Genomic DNA, 17260 nt, shown 5'->3' with positions numbered 1-17260 from the left:
AGAAACTTGGTATTACATGTGGTGTTCCCCAAGGGTCAGTGTTGGGACCAAAACTTTTCAATGTATACATAAATGATATTTTTGATGTTTCTCAAGTACTTAAACTCATACTGTTCGCAGATGACACCAACATATTTTTCAGTAGCGATGATTATACTGATCTTGTAATGACTGTAAACAGGGAGCTAAAATTAATAAAAAAATGGATGGACATAAATAAATTATCATTAAATATAAATAAAACTAAAGCAATGTTTTTTGGTCATTTAAAATATAATATAGAATTACCAATTATCATTGAAGGTGTACCAATTGATAATGTGAGTGAAAACAAATTTTTGGGAGTTATAATTGATAACAAAATTTCATGGAAACCCCACGTCAGACACATAAAAAACCAAAATTTCCAGAAGCCTCGCAGTTTTGAACAAAGTGAAACAATTCCTTGATAAAGATGCACTTCGTACTCTGTACTGTACCCTGGTTCTTCCATATCTTACATATTGTGTGGAAGTGTGGGGAAATACATATAAAAATACAACTAATCCATTAGTCACAGTACAGAAACGAGCACTGCGTATTATTCACAAGGCTGGTTATCTAGATCATACTCACAAATTCTTTCTTCAGGCAAAGTTACTTAAATTCCAGGATCTGGTTAATTACAATACATCCATAATTTTGTATAAAGCTTTTACTAAACTTTTACCGGCAAATTTACAAACTAGATTTGAAATTCGAGAAAAGGTTTATAATGTGAGAGGCTTTGGAGAATTCAAATTACCCAGAACTCGAACAACCCGTAAAGGCTTTTGTGTGTCTGTATGTGGTGTGAAAATCTGGAACAGTCTGAGTTTACAATTGAAACAATGCAAAAATATTTATAGATTTAAATTTCTCTACAAACAGTTGGTCTGGTCACAGTATACTCAATGATGGGTTTTAGTGTGCTCTGTAATGTCTGTCCTCTTACCATTGCTGGTATGGATTCCAAAATAAAAAATAAAGTGTGCGTATGTATGTACATATATGTACTTGTGTGTGTAGATATATATGTATGTATATGTATGTGTGTCTGTTACTTGTAGTTATTACTGCCTGTTACCTGTGGTAATGCAATTTATAATTTATATATTCTGTATTCAGTTATGAAGGCTCTAATTGTTGGTTGCGAGCTGCCGCTTAGATGCTTGTATCTGCCCGGGGCTGTTGATGGGTCTGTATGCAATGATGGGCGTAGCTGCGGGAAGTTTATTGTTTTTTTTTGTTGATGAGTGGGGTGGGATTTAATAAGTTTTCTTCGTCCCACTCCTTTTTCAGGCAAGTTTTGTTTTTTGTTTTGTGTATTTTATGTTCAATATAGGTATTTGTTGTGCCTGAAAATGAATAAATAAATGAATGAAATGAATGAATGAAATGTTGAAGGCTTAGCGAAAGCAGTTTCACAAGGTTTGGCCTCTCAAGAGACTGAATGCCAACATTAGTATTAGTATCAGCAATATGTAAGCAATAATGTTACTTATATTATTTAACTGTCAGTTTTATGGTTCCAGTGGTTCTTTGTTAGTGTACAGTTTAAAGGGGGTGAAAAAGACATTTACAAGTCAAATACAGATGCAGGTCAATAGCATTTGTGGTCGCCTTGACCCATAGTAGCAGTTGTAAAAGTAAAAGCTTTTCAGTCTGCCGTCTTAGTCTTATGGAAATCTATAAATGGAGTGTTCCTACTGTTACAGCTTCTGAAACACAGGATTGCACTTAAGCTCACATTCATACATTTAGATTTAAATACGTTTTTTCCAAGATGCAGCACAACAGGCTGTCAACATAAGGCTGGCATGTTCTCGCCCAACAAAAGTTGACACTGTCAATCCATTATTACCCAAAGAAAGCCATGTATTGCACATTTCCTACAGGTAATACAGTCTGTTATATAATATTTATTACTCCCCATATAAAGTATATATATATATATGGTACTATGCTACTCGTTACATTATTTCTGCTTATTCCGTCATATGACCCACATTAAACTCATGGACTGACCCACAACCACCTACACACACACAATGGACAACTGTACCCTCAAACACACAATAATAACATGGACTGAACCACCACTCACAACCACTTACACTTTATATAGCCTCTGTAGAAACTATCCACATATCTCACTTATCTTGCACTACTGTATAGTTCTGTGTAAATAATCATTCTGTACATACAATAATTTTTAATCCAACAACTGTTTATAACCTGCATAGTTCACATTTCTGTATAACTGTATATCTCAGATTTCTGTATAGTTTTTTTATTTCATATTCTGTATAGTTTTTCATATTTATATCCTGTACATAGCTTGTACTCACTACAGCCTGTGCATACTTATAGTTATAGAATATTCATAACATACTTCATACCGTGTACATTATAACATACCATAATAGACCCATTTCTGTAATATACTTACATATCTATATTATTGCTAATGTATATTGTAATATATCTATATCGTGGCTAAAGCACTTCTGGATGGATGCAAACTGCATTTCGTTGCCCTGTACCTGTGACATGTGCAATGACAAAAAAGTTGAATTCTAATTCTATTCTATTCTATATGAAATGAAATGCATTTACTGTAGTACAGTAACTGGAAAGTGTGTGATTATAGTAACACGCCATCACACCCAGCACTATTTATGATGTGCTTTGTTCCGTACCAGCTCTTTTCCCTAAATGGACATATCTTCATCTTTAATGGCTAAACACTCCACTGTGTTCAAGCTATTCTTGATCCCTTGTCTATACTGCTTTCTAGGAAGACCACATAATGTGGTGTGTTAAACAATCAAAGGCCTGTACTGTGAAGTAAGATTTTATCTCTTTGTGTGTGAGATAAAATTGTGTGTGATTGTGTGTACAGTGTCCATGTATGTCTATCCCTACGTTGGGTGAGTGCTGAGTATTTGTATATGTGTGCATGAGGGTGGGAATGCATGTTTGTGTCTGTGTCTATATGGTAAATAGCCTGCATTTGTATAGTGCTTTTCTAGTCCTTAAGGACCCCAAAGCGCTTTACACTACATTCAGACATTCACCCATTCACACACTGGCGATAGCAAGCTACATTGTAGCCACAGCTGCCCTGGGGCGCACTGACAGAGGCGAGGCTGCCGGACACTGGCGCCACCGGGCCCTCTGACCACCACCAGTAGGCAAACATGGGGTTAGTATCTTGCCCAAGGATATTTGGCATGCAGCCAGGAGGCAGCCTGGGATCGAACCACCGACCTTCAGATTAGTGACAGGTCGGGTCTTACACTCCACCTCTCTGGGAACTCCCAGGCCCTCCAAAGGCCTATCTCCCCTCACCACACTCCCTGCTGGTAACTGATGCCCTCAGGGGTCGGTGCGTTGGTGGTTCTTGGTGTCCAGTGCTGGGCGCTCAGGTATGTACCAGCTCACTCCCGGTGACTACTTGGCGGTGCCTGGTGCCTGTTGCTCGGTTAGGCCTCTTCCGGGGCAAAGGGGGCCCTCGGGCCTCTGGCCTCTGGCCTCTGGGCCTGTGGCTTAGTTCACTCTGGCACAGCTGGCTGCCGGCAGAGCCAGCGGGCACGCCACTGCAGCCCCCTCTGGCTTCTGCTCAGTGGCTACTGGGTGACCCCTCATCTGGGGCTCTCCTCAGCTCTTCCCAGAAGGGTGGCACGGATGCCCCTCCGGTGGTCCTCCTTGGGCTCTCGCACTCTGGGGCCTCTGGATGTCTGGAGCCTGGATCTCCTCCATGCCTGCTTCATGCCCTGGAGGACAGAGCCATGGCTCTCTACATCCTCTAGCAGACCATTACATGGGGAAACCTTTTGAATACAAGCGCGCTGATCCACACAGGTGTGCACACAGGTGTTCACTGTTCATAGACACAAACCTTTATTGGCTGCTATATCCAAGCACATTGTGCGCTGTCGGTCCTGCTTGCTACACAACAACATTCAATATTTAGTATTTACTGCTGTTTACACTTAGCTAGATTAACGTGATGGTGCTGTGTTTAGTATGTTGCTCTGTTTTTTTTTTTTTGGCTTGTTTTCTCTTCTTTTTCTCTCAACAGGTGATCCAGGAGATTTCTTTTTCTCTTCTTTCTCGTTTTAAGTGCCCTTTCTCACTGTCCCTCTTCCCTTCTGTTTTTCTTTTCCTTCATCTTTCTTTCTCCCTTTCCTATCCCTGAGTCATGTCTGTCCCGTCTGTAACAACTGAAAATAAAATAAAATAAATAATAACAACAAATGTCGATCAAATGGACCAATACGCCAAGGCCGTGATGATCCATTTGGCAAAGTAAATCCATTGGGTATCCTTGCTGGTCTTTAGACAACAATTCTGACGTCTAAAGAACCACATGGGACAGGCAAAAAAAAAAAAAAAAGATTTTATCTCTCTTTCGCGTCTTTTTTAAGATCACCAGGTTTCAACTTGCTTGCATCACCCTGGTTACTGTTCTGAAGCACATTAGAGATCAACATGTGTGAAATTAACACCTATTTGCCAGTCAGTTCAATCAAAATATGATCAAAATTCATGAAAGATTGAACTTTTGCTGGTGGATAGTAGGACTGTCTAAAGTTTTTGTGTTTCCATGATGAGCTTCAGTAATAAATACAGATTCGTAGACGCGGCTTTATTTTTTCCCTGGTGGCTGCAAACAATTACTTTTAAACTATTTTACTTTTTGTATGCATTAATAAATGATGTACTTTCTGACCTTACATCAAATTGGAGACAGTCTGTGCTTGAATTGAAAAAATAAAAACTAAAACTGTATTTTAAACATTAATTTACTGTCAGATTCTCTTGCGTCTTTCAGATAAAGTTGTTGTTTTTTACTTGCAGTACAAAGTTTGCACTTTTGCCAGACTTCTTTCGAGGTTTCAAATAGGCTACATTTTATTGATCTGAGGTCTTTTCCAGTCTCACTAATCAAAAACTTTTCAACCACACACACAACGCTTCAGTTTTTTTTTTTTTTTATCATACTGTTTAGTGTTTGTGCTCTCAGACTTTACAGACTTTGTCTGCAGCAGCAGTGCTACTTTCAGTCTGTATTATGTGTTTGACCTCTTACTAGTTTTCCATAGCGTAGGCTGCCAGTGCACTTATTCATATATGTGATTGGGCTGATGCTTCCAGCGTCACCTCTTTTGTGTGAATGCGCAAAGGAAACCCCGGGTTAATTTAGGGAACTGATAATCAGCTTCATGTGCCTGCTTCTTCTGATTGCCAGTGTTGGTGTAACTGAATTCAGATAAGGGAAAGGTACCCAGCATATGTTCAGTTCACTTCACAGTAGTACAGGCCCCAGGTCAGGTATGTTTTTTGTTTTGTTCTTTGTTTTTTTCAGTCTGTTCATACCCACGTTGTAATACAACTGGACCAAAATCTGTGCAGTATAATCTTCTTTATTAATTTCCTGTATTGATGTTTTTTGTTGTAGGAGGTGGAAGTAAGATTTAACTTTTTGTATATAACTTTTTGAAGCATATGAACTAATTATTTTAGTTTGTGTGGCAGACAGCACACAGCTATTAATTACATTATTAATGAAAGCTACTGGTTTGAACCTAAAGCTTTTCGTTAAGTGGTCTTTGGGCATGTGAGTCTCTGGTTGGGTTCACGTAAGATCAGATCGCTTTTGAAGTTGTCTGGATGACAAACTTAGGCTTATGTGTGAAGGCTTGAACTGGACACTAATTTATACTAATCCTGATGATCTGAAAGAAGGTTGATGAACGTTGTGAGACGGAACCACAAACAAAGCCTAGTTTGTCTGCTTTTTTGTTGTTATTGGGTTTTTTTTTTCAGTTGTCAGGTGCATTTGATTGAAAGATGTGCTCCTGTTTCAGTCAATAAAAGTGTCCACACAGGCTGTGCAGCCTGACACGTGAAATGTAGATTGAGCTCTTGCTGGTCTTTTGATGGAACGCTTTAGTCACAAAATTTTACACAGGCTGTTTATAAAAGTCCCATGATTAATCTAAAACTGAAAATCTAAAAAGCAGAAAAATATAATAAAATATGCTGTAGAACTGAGAAAGGTTGGTTGCTGCTTAAGTACACAGGCACTACCACTTCTGTTAATTAAAAATAAATATTAGCACAGAAAATCCAGTTAAAATGGACAAAAAAAACCTTTCACCATATAATGAAAAGCTTTATATGTGGAACCCCTTTACTGTGATCTAACATAAAGGCAGCTGTATATCATTTTTTTTATTGTTTCTCTGTGTGCTTCACAATAACTTGTCATTTGTCTAAGGTTATTCTGCATCGTCTCTATTAAAGTGACAGTTTGAAATTGACCTCAAATTCCAAGCCATTTTTTGAGTGAAATACTAAACTACAATATCTGCATCCTGTTGAAGAAAATGAAGTAACAGAGCACTTTATAGAAGAAAAGGAAATCATTTGTATGCATTGAGCCGAGTGGAAAATTAAACAAGTATTGCGAAGGGGTGCTTATAACCCACAATGTAATGCTTGAACCAGATCATTTGCTGAAATAGAAATAGTCATACAGATATGAGATTTAAACTGGGTGAATAACAGCCAATGACAGTTTCATCTAAAGCGTATGGAAAGAGTTTATATAAGAAGAAAACTTAAGCTGGGCTTCTTGCATCAGCAAGGTCTCTGACAGGCAGAAAGCGTTGTTCAATGAAAGTGAGTATGGCAGATGAAAAATACAAAAAGCTGACTTACTGTTCTCTGAATCTAAAAGATGCCCGGCAGCACCATCAGCAAAGAACTGGCAGAAACAAGTGGGTACATCCATCTAATGTGTACAGTCTGGTCATAAGTAGACTTTACTGAATCAGTGCTTATTAAAGTTGTATTTATGGAAGTATCTATAAATGTGGAAACAAAGAAAAGTGATGCTTGAAAATATAAAAACTGGGTCTAACTGAAGGCAATTTAGAATAGAATAGAATAGAATAGAATAGAATAGAATAGAATTCAACTTTATTGTCATTGCACATGTCACAAGTACAAGGCAACAAAATGCAGTTTGCATCCATCCAGAAGTGCTTTAGCCATGATATAGATATATTATAAAATATATATTAGCAATAATATATATACATATTTTACAGAAATGGGTCTGTTATAGGTATGAGGGTACAAAAATGGGTCTATTATGGGTATGTTACAATGTACATGGTATGAAGGTATGTTATGAATATGCTATAAGTATGTACAGGCTGTAGTGGGTATACAAGCCATGTACAGGCTATGAACAGGATATACATATGAAACTATACAGAAATATGAAATATAGAGCTATACAGAAATATGCAAGTTATAAACAGTTGTAGAATTATAATTATCTTATTGTGCAGAATGATTGTTTATACAGAATCATACAGTAGTGCAGTTAAGAGAAGAGAAATATGTGGCTACTTTCTACAGAGGCTATATAAAGTGCTAGTGGTTGTGGATGTCTGTATGTTCAGTCCATGAGTTTAACGTGGGTCAGATGTCAGGAGGCAGAGTTCAGGAGTCTGACAGCTGTGGGGAAGAAGCTGTTCCGGTACCTGGTGGTCTTAGTCCGGAGGCTCCTGTAGCGCCTCCCAGAAGGCAGGAGGGTGAAGAGTCCATGTGATGGGTGACTGGGGTCTTTGATGATTTTCCCAGCCCTTTTCAGACACTGCTTCCTGTAGATGTCATTTATGGCAGGAAGTGGTGCTCCGGCGATGCGCTGGGCAGTTTTCACGACCCTCTGCAATGCCTTCCGGTCCGAGGCAGAGCAGTTCTCGTACTAGACTGTTATACAGTTGGTCAGGATGCTCTCGATGGTGCAGCGATAGAAGTTCACCAGGATGTCTGAGGACAGGAGTCCTCAGGAAGAAGAGGTGCTGGTGAGCCTTCTTGACCAGCTTGGAGAAGTCGGTCGTCCAGATGAGATCCTTGGAGATGAGGACACCCAGGAACTTGAAGCTGCTCACAGCAGGTTGTTTCTGTCGCACCACTCAGCCAGACGATCCACCTCCTCCTTGTAGGCGGCCTCATCGTTGTCATGGATGAGGCCAATCACCGTGGTGTCATCTGCAAACTTAATGATGGTGTTGGAACCATCGGTAGGTCTGCAGTCGTGGGTGAAGAGGGAGTAGAGGAAAGGGCTCATCACACAGCCTTGTGGTACACCAGTGTTCATTGTGATTGTAGATGAGCAGTGGTTATCCAGCCGGACATGTTGGGGCCGGTTGGTCAGGAAGTCCAGTAACCATTTACACATGAGGGAACTGATGCCTAGGTCTGTCAATTTCCTGATGAGTTGTGAGGGGAGGATTGTATTGAACGCTGAACTGAAGTCTTTAAACAGCATTCTGGCATAGGTGTTGTTATTCGTTGGCAAAGTGCAAATTTTGGTGGCAAAGTGCAAATTTCGTTGGCAAAGTGCTGAAGAATCATGCTTTAACCAGGAAACACAGTAGAGGTTCTCTGCTGCTTTAGGACTGCATTGCTGCAAATGGAGCGAGGGGCTTGGTCAGAATTAGTGACCTTCTCATTAATAAGAAATATAGACAAAATCTCATTTGTCGTCCAATACCACCAAAGAGGCATCTGTTTGTCCCCAACCTTAAAAATGAGTCATAAAGAATTATTTTAGTGGCATGAAAAAGAGCCAAGTCGTGTAACAGATTGTTTGCCCAACACAGAACCCTTCAGTCAACATCAGTGAGTCAGTCTGGGGATTCACAAAGAGGAAGAAGTGACTTAGAGTCCCTAAACAGATGCAAAAACTGTAGCAGGTTCACAGGGATGCTAAAAAACTGTACCCTGATGGACCTGGGGAAAAATCATGTTTTTTTGTTTTTTTTTAAAAACCATGGTCACAAAAGAATTAATTGCAGTTGATAGAGATTATGTTTTTCCCTTTCTGCATTTTTATTGAATAATGATCAGCTCTTACTAAAAATATCCTCACTTTAAAGCAAATGCTTAAAGATTTTACTCATTGTTCTGGATGTACGGTGGGGATAAATGTCTGAGAATGCCAATAGAGGAATCAAATTTTAACTCACTGTTTTGAATCAAATCCCTAAGAGACCCAGCTGCATTTGCTATAATAAACCGAGACGTGAAGGAACACCAGAGCTCTGTAATCCGATCAAACTTGAAACGCCAGACAGCTGTACTTACTTTTGATTTTTCAGAAGTGGTAATTTTATGTAGTTTAGGATTAAAGTGAGTGTGTGTCTGAACTGCCTACCTGTCAACTTGCTTCTTCTTATACAGCTTTTTCAATGGGTGGAGGAACAATTGGGTTTTGAATGTAGCTGTATTATTATACTGTATATCTTTTCAGCTTAAAAGGTTCAAGAGCAGCAGGTCAGTTTTGAAGTTTCATTTGAATTATGCAGGCATCTTGAATCCTCTCAAGATGTTTGATCATCCTTGTGGGGTCAGATTTAATCCTCACCCAGTTTATTCCCTTTGTGTAAACTCTTAAACGCTAGAGATGCACACACACACACACACACACACACACACACACACACACACACACACACACACACACACACACACACAAGTATGCAAGTTGTAAACAAGTTGGAGAAGTTGTTGAAGCAAGACTGTGCCATTCCACTCTGAGAGTCCCTGTTGCCAGCTTGACCTGCAACAACCTCCTTAACGTTCTGGGCCAATTTTGATCAGTGCCGCACATACACTTCGAAAGAGTAAACATGTTTACAAACTGAAATATGCTGCTGAAATATATTTCTCTAAAAGGGAATGACACTTCTGGTGAACATATGATCTTGAAACATTTCACACTTTACTGACACTGTAAAAAGATGGTGCAGCTTGAGGACGGTTGCGTCTGCAGATAAAGCTTGTAGGTAATCATGTCAGTGTTGTCCGTGGCTTAACTGTGACACTGCATTTAAAATAGGCTTAAGAGACATCTGATGCCCACTCTGCTGCCCCGCTTCCCCACTTGCCTTGATTTTGAGTCTGAGTGACAGAAGCCTATGAAGAGTGTTTCATACATGCTGAGTGAAGCCAAACCAAAGTAAGCGGAGTTCCACTGAGCTGCCCTGGTTAGGGTTAGACATCAAAAAATTATCTGGGCCATTGCTGTGCAGATCAGTGCAGAAATAGTTTGGTTCATGGTGTGAAAGGGCCATGTGAAAGCACTTCAGTGACCTAAATAATATGCTACCATGCCCAGAACCATTTCCACCACCAGCAGAAACCTTTAAGGTGACGTCCAGACGTAGCACCTAGAGATGAATTCCCTTCAAATTACTATCAACATTTTCACTCTCTCTGAATAATCACTTTCAGCCATTAACATAAAAGGGCTTCAAAGGCTGCTCTGAAGGGTTCCCATGGGAGTCCTCTCAGAGTTTCAAAGCAGCAAAAAAGGTTTGCAGACAGGCTTTCACCAGTGGGTGCCACTTTATTGCATAAAAGTCACAGAAGAATCTAAAGTAACGCCGTGTCCACCAATGCAGGACAAACATAACTTGTCCTATGTCGCTATGCAAGATCTGTAAACTGAATTGCTTGCACCAACACGAGCTTTCTCACTGATCTAGTTTCCAGACTCTCCCTTTCCTGCACAAAGCTGCTGAGGCTTTAATTACTTCTGCTGGGCCAGCACAGGTGAAGCACATTCTCACTAACAAGGTGGTTTCCAACCAGGGAGTACTGAAACCCAACAGGAAAACAACATGATTGAGGGGGAAACCAGTTCCCGCAATAGAGGGTAACCGATGCTTATAATAATCCTCTGCACAACTCATTTCACCAGCACTGTAAGATCATTACAGAGGAAACATGTTGCGAGTGGATGGGAATCGAGGGAGGAATGTGTCATCGACTGAAAATAAAATGTTAGCTTGCCTCCACACGTGATGCACGGTCATTTGCAATTGTGCGAACACAAGCCTGAACTCAGATCACACGCTTAGGTTGTCAAAGTCAGACAAAGAAACACATTCTTTGAATTTTGCATCATTGAAGATCTCACCTTTATAACCTAAAAACAACAGGTGATTACAGGCCAAGGAACGCACAGCATGACCTGGTTATGATTTGCAAACAAATCAATCTTGATATTTACATCACCAGATTCTGCAGTTAATGTATGCTGCCATCACCGTCTTTGCCCTTGTTTGGTAAGTCGGTCAGCAGCACAAACACAGGAGTGGTATAATAGCACAGACCAGTGGTGACTCTTTGTTATGGCATCTTTTGGCAGGGACTGATTTATTCTAATCATCTTGATATTATTAATAGGCTTTTCTATTACATTCTTTCAATTTGATTTTAATATATTTATTGCACATTATATTATTTATTTGGTGATATAAAAAATTTATAGGCTAGCCACCACAGTGCTTAGAGTGGCCATCCCATCAGATACACCAGAAGTAGTAGAAAATAATAAAAAGAAGAAGAAGAAGAAGAAGAATTATAGATTTAAGTTGAAAATGTTCAAAATGTTCTTTTTTTTAAGTGGCTGATTCACAGCATGTGTGTAGAGGACTTTTGGTCAAAATATATAACTTCAATAAAAGACAAATATCATCATCAACGCAAGCAGTTCTGGAAACAACCCTGTAATCCTTTCAGATCCACACTGATTTCCCTCCACCAGTGATTGCTTCTTTGCTACATCTTGATGTCACTGGAGTCACAAAACATAGAAGAGTGACATCTGTATATCTGTGTGCAGGTCTGTGTGTGCACATGCATGTATGGTCTGTTACATTAAACATGCCTCCTTGCTAGTATTCTCACATGAACCTTTGATCTGCGAGTGTGTACTTTTCATGCCGAGGTGCTGCATGCTTTTCCCACTTGGGCATTTCAGCCCCTGTTCCACTCACAAGCCTGTACATCTTGCTGGCATGGAAGCCTTAAAAGCCTTAAAAGCTCCCAGTGTAGAAGTTGAGCCGCGGCTGTCCATTTGACCCAGACTGCTTTTGGAACGACTGAGCTGCACTAGCTGAACTCGGGTTTCAGATTGGAAGCTTTGATCTGAATGCAATGATATAAACAAATGAGTGCAAGAAGAACATGGAGAACTTAGCTGAAAGTCAGAGTTGTCTTTAAGATCAGTGACTTCTATAAAGCTAAAGCTCTGCTCTTAATTCCTTTCCTTCTCCTTCTTTCTCTTCTCTTTCCTTCCCCAACCTCTTTGCTTTCTCACTGTATCCTCTCTTCTCTCTTGCAGGAGAATTCTGGGGAGATTTCTTACTCTTTCATTCCTCAAGGATGAAGCAGCGCAGTGTGTCTGTGCACTGAAACAGGTAGGCAATGATTACCACAGTGAACGTCAGACAGACACATGCACGCACATGAACATTTACCGTCAGAAGCCCCCTTTTCCCCAGGTGTTTTGTGTATGATCTATTTTGCTAAAAGGCTGCACCATGACCACTAAGGAAGAAACAGCAAGGGAGCACACAAAGATAAAGAAAGGAATGGAACCTTTCTTCTGAGAGAGTGAAGAAAACTCAGATGGAGATTCATCATAAGGCCCAGAGAAAAATCAAGTGAAGACGTTGATAGGATGAAAGTTTAACCAAACATCAGCTCCCCACAGGAGTAGCAAATCTGCTGCCGTCGCAGTGGACGGACCGGGAGAAAGACATGCAAAGAGACAGACTGACAGACAGGACAAGACAGAGCGGCGATCCCCAGCTGTTTTTAAAATCCTGCCTCTGATACATTATTGAATATGCGGCTCTCTAACGCATCGCTGAGCTTTCCTCTCATGTTAGTGCTCAAGTTTGTATAGCGTCACCATTCTAAATATAAAGCATTCGCTCACCCCCTTTTATTTTTTGCTAAAAGATGCAGAGGCTGCACGTAGGCTGTGTGTTGCTCTGAGAGCCACTTTCCTTTTCTGAGGCTATAGCTGGAGTTTGAGTTGAGTTTGTGTGTGACTCATTTTGGTACCAAGCCTCAGCAAACTTTACAAAAACCAAAATAGATATCATCAAACTCCTTGAAAGCTGGCTAGATGGTGCATAGAGTATGCTGAAGCACGATGAGTGCTTCACTGGGACTCGTATGTACTGTTTGCTGAAGGAAGGGGATTGATTTTGCTGCTTAACAGCAGGTGGAATATGGCAGATCTAAGACACCTCATTTTTCTTAGTTCCTTTTTTTCTAATTTTTAATATGGTGAATTTCCGTGGATGTTGCAAGGCCAGAGTCCTGAGACTTATATGTTTATATTGTGGAGTACCAGGTGTAATCTACAGGTGGCAGCAGAGCAGCATACCCAGCAGAAATGTTTCTGGAGCAGACTTTATTTGCTCATTTTAAGCGGCTAAGGCTTTTGTACAGTAGGGTCTTCATAAACCTCTGTGGCATCATTGCAAGTTTTCAAACAGATCATTCTTCCGGTCCTAGAAAACCAATATTCTTCAATAATCTTCTCTTGCAGCTCCCACTTTCAAACTTCATGTGACAGGATGAACCATGAGCAAAGGTAATAAAGTTTGCTTTCTTTAACTGTTTCTGTGCTTGTGTGCTTCATTAGTGTATGCAGTGGCATGCACATTTTAAGGGCGTGTGTCTCCGTTGTCTGACAGATGTTGCAATGGCATGATTAGTCCTCTGTGTGTGAGGTTGCTATAGTGACTGTGGGTTGAGTGTTGGGGAGGCCAGAGTAGAATAGAAGGGGTGCTGAGGATGAGAAGAGGGGGTGGAATAGGAAATGACGTGCTTGTTGCCTCTGGCCTGCGTGTGTTTCTTTTTCTTGTTTTGTATGTGAGAGTGGGCGTGTTTGTGTGATGTTTATGTCTGTTTGTTTGTGTATCTGTATAAAGAGCACAGCATTGAAGAGACACTCGTCTGTGTAATTGGGAATTTGATCAAGATAACTCACTCGAATACACAGTCGATCATGTGCGCACACACATTTTCTTTCTGCGTAGGAGCGACAGAGACAGGGATCCTGTGATGGCTGGAGCGTGGGCTTGGGGTAACCTGTTCTGCCTCACAGACCAACACTATGAGTGGGTCATACTTATCACTTAAACTGCCACGTCAATGAAGCTGTTTAGCAAACTGGTACAAGCAAAAGAAATGCCCTCTGCTTCTGTGAGCACAGAGATTGTACAACACTAGTCTGAAGCACTTAAATGTAAGGCTCCAGAGTAGGACAGTATCAACAGTATTACCCTGAGGGTATCATCTTCCATGAGGCTTTGTCAGACCAAAGTGGGGATCCCTGAGATTGACTTTTAGATGTTTTGTAACCTTTTCGTTTCCTTTTGTGAAGTAAGAGACAGTTTGGGAGTTCTGAAACATATCTTGTTGGTTGAACTGCATAAAACTCAGACATGATTTACAGGTTTGTTTTAAGGGGAGCTCAAAAGCCACCTATAGACATAGAGATGATTGTGAACTCTTTCATTAATTTTGTGTTTCTATTGTTATCTGTAGGGATAACAATAGCGAGAACAACTTTTTATTACTTGATACACTTTCAAGTACTTGAGCTCTCGATGTGTTTGATGTTGATTCTGAGTACTGACCCACAACCTGTGCATTCCTAACCCTTGTTTGAGGTTCACGGTTTTGTTGCGCTCCTGTTTACTGATCTGGTGGAGAAGCAATAATTTACAGAGTATATTTAAAGGTTGAGTAATGTTATCTTATCTTCAATTACAACATATGAAGAAAGAATTCATGATTAGTTTCTTCTTTTTTCTGCATTGGTAATTTTTCGTCTTATTTTGAAATTGCCATTTGTTAGGGAATTGTCATGGCTACTGAACGGACCCATGCGCAGACAGTTCTTTCAAGGAAACAAAAAGGGGATTTATTTACAATAGGGATCACCTTAGTGCAAAATATATGTACAGTGAGTTGGGAGGGGGTCCAGGGCTCCAGGGAGAGAAGGGGGGGGGGGGGGGATCCACACACACGCTTCCTCTTCCACTCAGTCACCGCCACCGCTCCTCCGCACACGCGCACTCCTCTTCAGCCGCACTCGCTCCAACACTCCACACACTGCCCCACTTGGACAGGTCCGGTGATTCGGTCCAGAATCTACAGACAGAAGGTCAAGGTTAGTTCCACAACATAAAACACGTGTAAGCGATTCTTCTTTGAATATGCCGCGAGCACGAACTCAGGTGGTTCGACGTTCCAGCGGTGAGCTGCTCTGTGCCACTGCCTTAAATAGCAGCTGGGGAAATCAGCCAGATCAGCCGCAGGTGGACACCATCCACAGGGGTGTGTGGGCCAAGAGTGAGAGCCCGTAATGAGCTCCACCCAGGCAGAGAGGAGGAGGAGAGACAAAAAACTAAAACTAACAACAACAAAACCTGTAGCCAGCGTGGGCCAACCAGAGAGACACGGGGACCGTGACAGGAATTCTTAGAAAAAGCTGTAGAAAGTCTATTCAGATCCTTATTATGCTAATTACATTTTTCCCAACCTATTACAGTCTAGCTTTCAAAAGCAGCATCACGCTGAGACTGCGCTTTTGAAATTCTATAACAGTCTTTTGATGGCTTCTAATGCAGGGATTTGTTCTGTACTCATTCTACTTGACCTCAGTTCAGCCTTTGATACTGTTGATCATTAAATTTTACTTAATAGGCTTAAGTTTCTGGCTGGTCTCTCTGGCTCTGTGTTACATTGGTTTTCTTCCTATTTATATATTCCTCTGACAAGACTTTCTCTGTTAGGGTGAACAAGTTCTTCTCTGATTATGCCTCCCTAACCTGTGGGGGTTCCACAAGGTTCAGTAATGGGTCCATTATTATTTTCTTTCTACATTCTTCTCCTAGCTGGCACCATTAAGTATTTTTCTGATGTTTCTTAACATTTCTATGCAGATGACGTTTAGCTGGATATGTCTTTAAAACCTCACCAGCTGAATTGTCTGTTCGCTCTAGTCTCCTCTTTAACCCCCATTAGTGTCTGGCTCTCAAGCTATTATTTTGTTCTAAACAGCGCAAGACTGAGGCTATGATTGTAGCTTCTCCTCTATTATATATGAAAATCAGTCAGGCTCATGCTTCTATTTGTTCATCTGCTAGGTCCGGCATTTGAAATATTGGCATAATATTTGATTCCTCTCTATTTATTGTTCCTGTTTCTTTCATATCAGGAACATTTTAAAATGTAACATATGGTCTCTTTGGCCAAACCACACATAATTGTTCATGCGTTTGTGTTATCATGCTTAGATTATTGTAATTCCCCGTTTACTGACTCAGATAAATTATGTTTTGGGGGCCTCAAACAGGCACAAAACGCTGCAGTCAGACTATTAATGTTTATAATATATATAATATAATATTTATTATTTATTTTTTATTTTATTTTATTTCTTTACCAGTAGATTTTAAGATCTGTTTTAAAATTCTTGTACTTAGATACAGAGCACTAAATGGCCAGGATCCATAGTATTTATATAAACTTTTTACTAAACAAACCTGTCCTCGCAGTATTCGATCACAGGCTCAGAATTTGTTAGTTGTTTCTTGTATAAGATTAAAAACTAGGGCAATAGACAGCCTGTGGCACCAAGTCTCCCATTTTGTATTGCTATTACAGCTCTTGATTTTCTTGTTTATTTTACTCTGTCTTGTTGTACAGCGCTTTGTGATTGCTTGTCTGTGAAAGCGCTTTATAAATAAACTGTTGTGGTGGTACATATGAAGGTTCCCCCGTTTGATTCCAGAAGGACACACAAACTCAGCCTCAGCTAGTGTCCTATTAGTGCCAGTCCCAAGACAGTTGAGAGGGTTGTGTTAGGAAGGGCATCTGGCATAAAATCTGTGCCAAATCAAACATGTGGATCCATCCGCTGTGGCGACCACTTGGGAAATAAGGGAGCAACCAAAAGAAATTAGTGGTATTTCTGTCAGCTACAGTGCACTTATCAATACAAATACAGTTCTGGTTTGGAATAAACCACTAAATCTTTGCCCTTTTTAAAATGCACTGTAGGTTTATGGGGTGCACAATCTCTGATCCCAGATTTCTTGATTTTGAAAATAAATAAAGAGTAAGTGAATAATTTAACATCTGATATTCAAAACCAAACATACTCCCATATAGGAGATTTGTCTAAAATATGAGTAGGGAAGCATGTTAAAATATCTTAAAATCTGTATTCCTGTATGTAAGGTGTCATGACATGAGGGATTTCTCTGGTAATAAAAACTGACTCAGCTGCTCACTACTCGAGCAGTAGATGAATACAAAATGTTTTTATCTGTAC

General features: G+C 40.3%; 1 protein-coding gene across 1 annotated transcript in view; it reads left to right on the top strand.

The window, feature by feature from the left end:
* Window positions 1-17260, top strand: part of ptprdb (protein tyrosine phosphatase receptor type Db) — a 169587-nt gene that overhangs the window by 39338 nt on the left and 112989 nt on the right. Inside the window, exons 4-5 of the mRNA XM_080881151.1 lie at window positions 12239-12314; window positions 13460-13504. The gene's annotated coding sequence lies outside the window, so the exon portion shown is untranslated. The remainder of the gene's footprint in view (window positions 1-12238; window positions 12315-13459; window positions 13505-17260) is intronic.

The sequence above is a fragment of the Rhamphochromis sp. 'chilingali' genome (assembly GCF_963969265.1).
Source record: "Rhamphochromis sp. 'chilingali' genome assembly, chromosome: 4".
Classification (NCBI taxonomy): Eukaryota; Metazoa; Chordata; class Actinopteri; order Cichliformes; family Cichlidae; genus Rhamphochromis; species Rhamphochromis sp. 'chilingali'.
The sequence above is the reverse complement of the archived record's forward strand: the minus strand, read 5'-3'. Positions and strand labels throughout refer to the sequence as shown.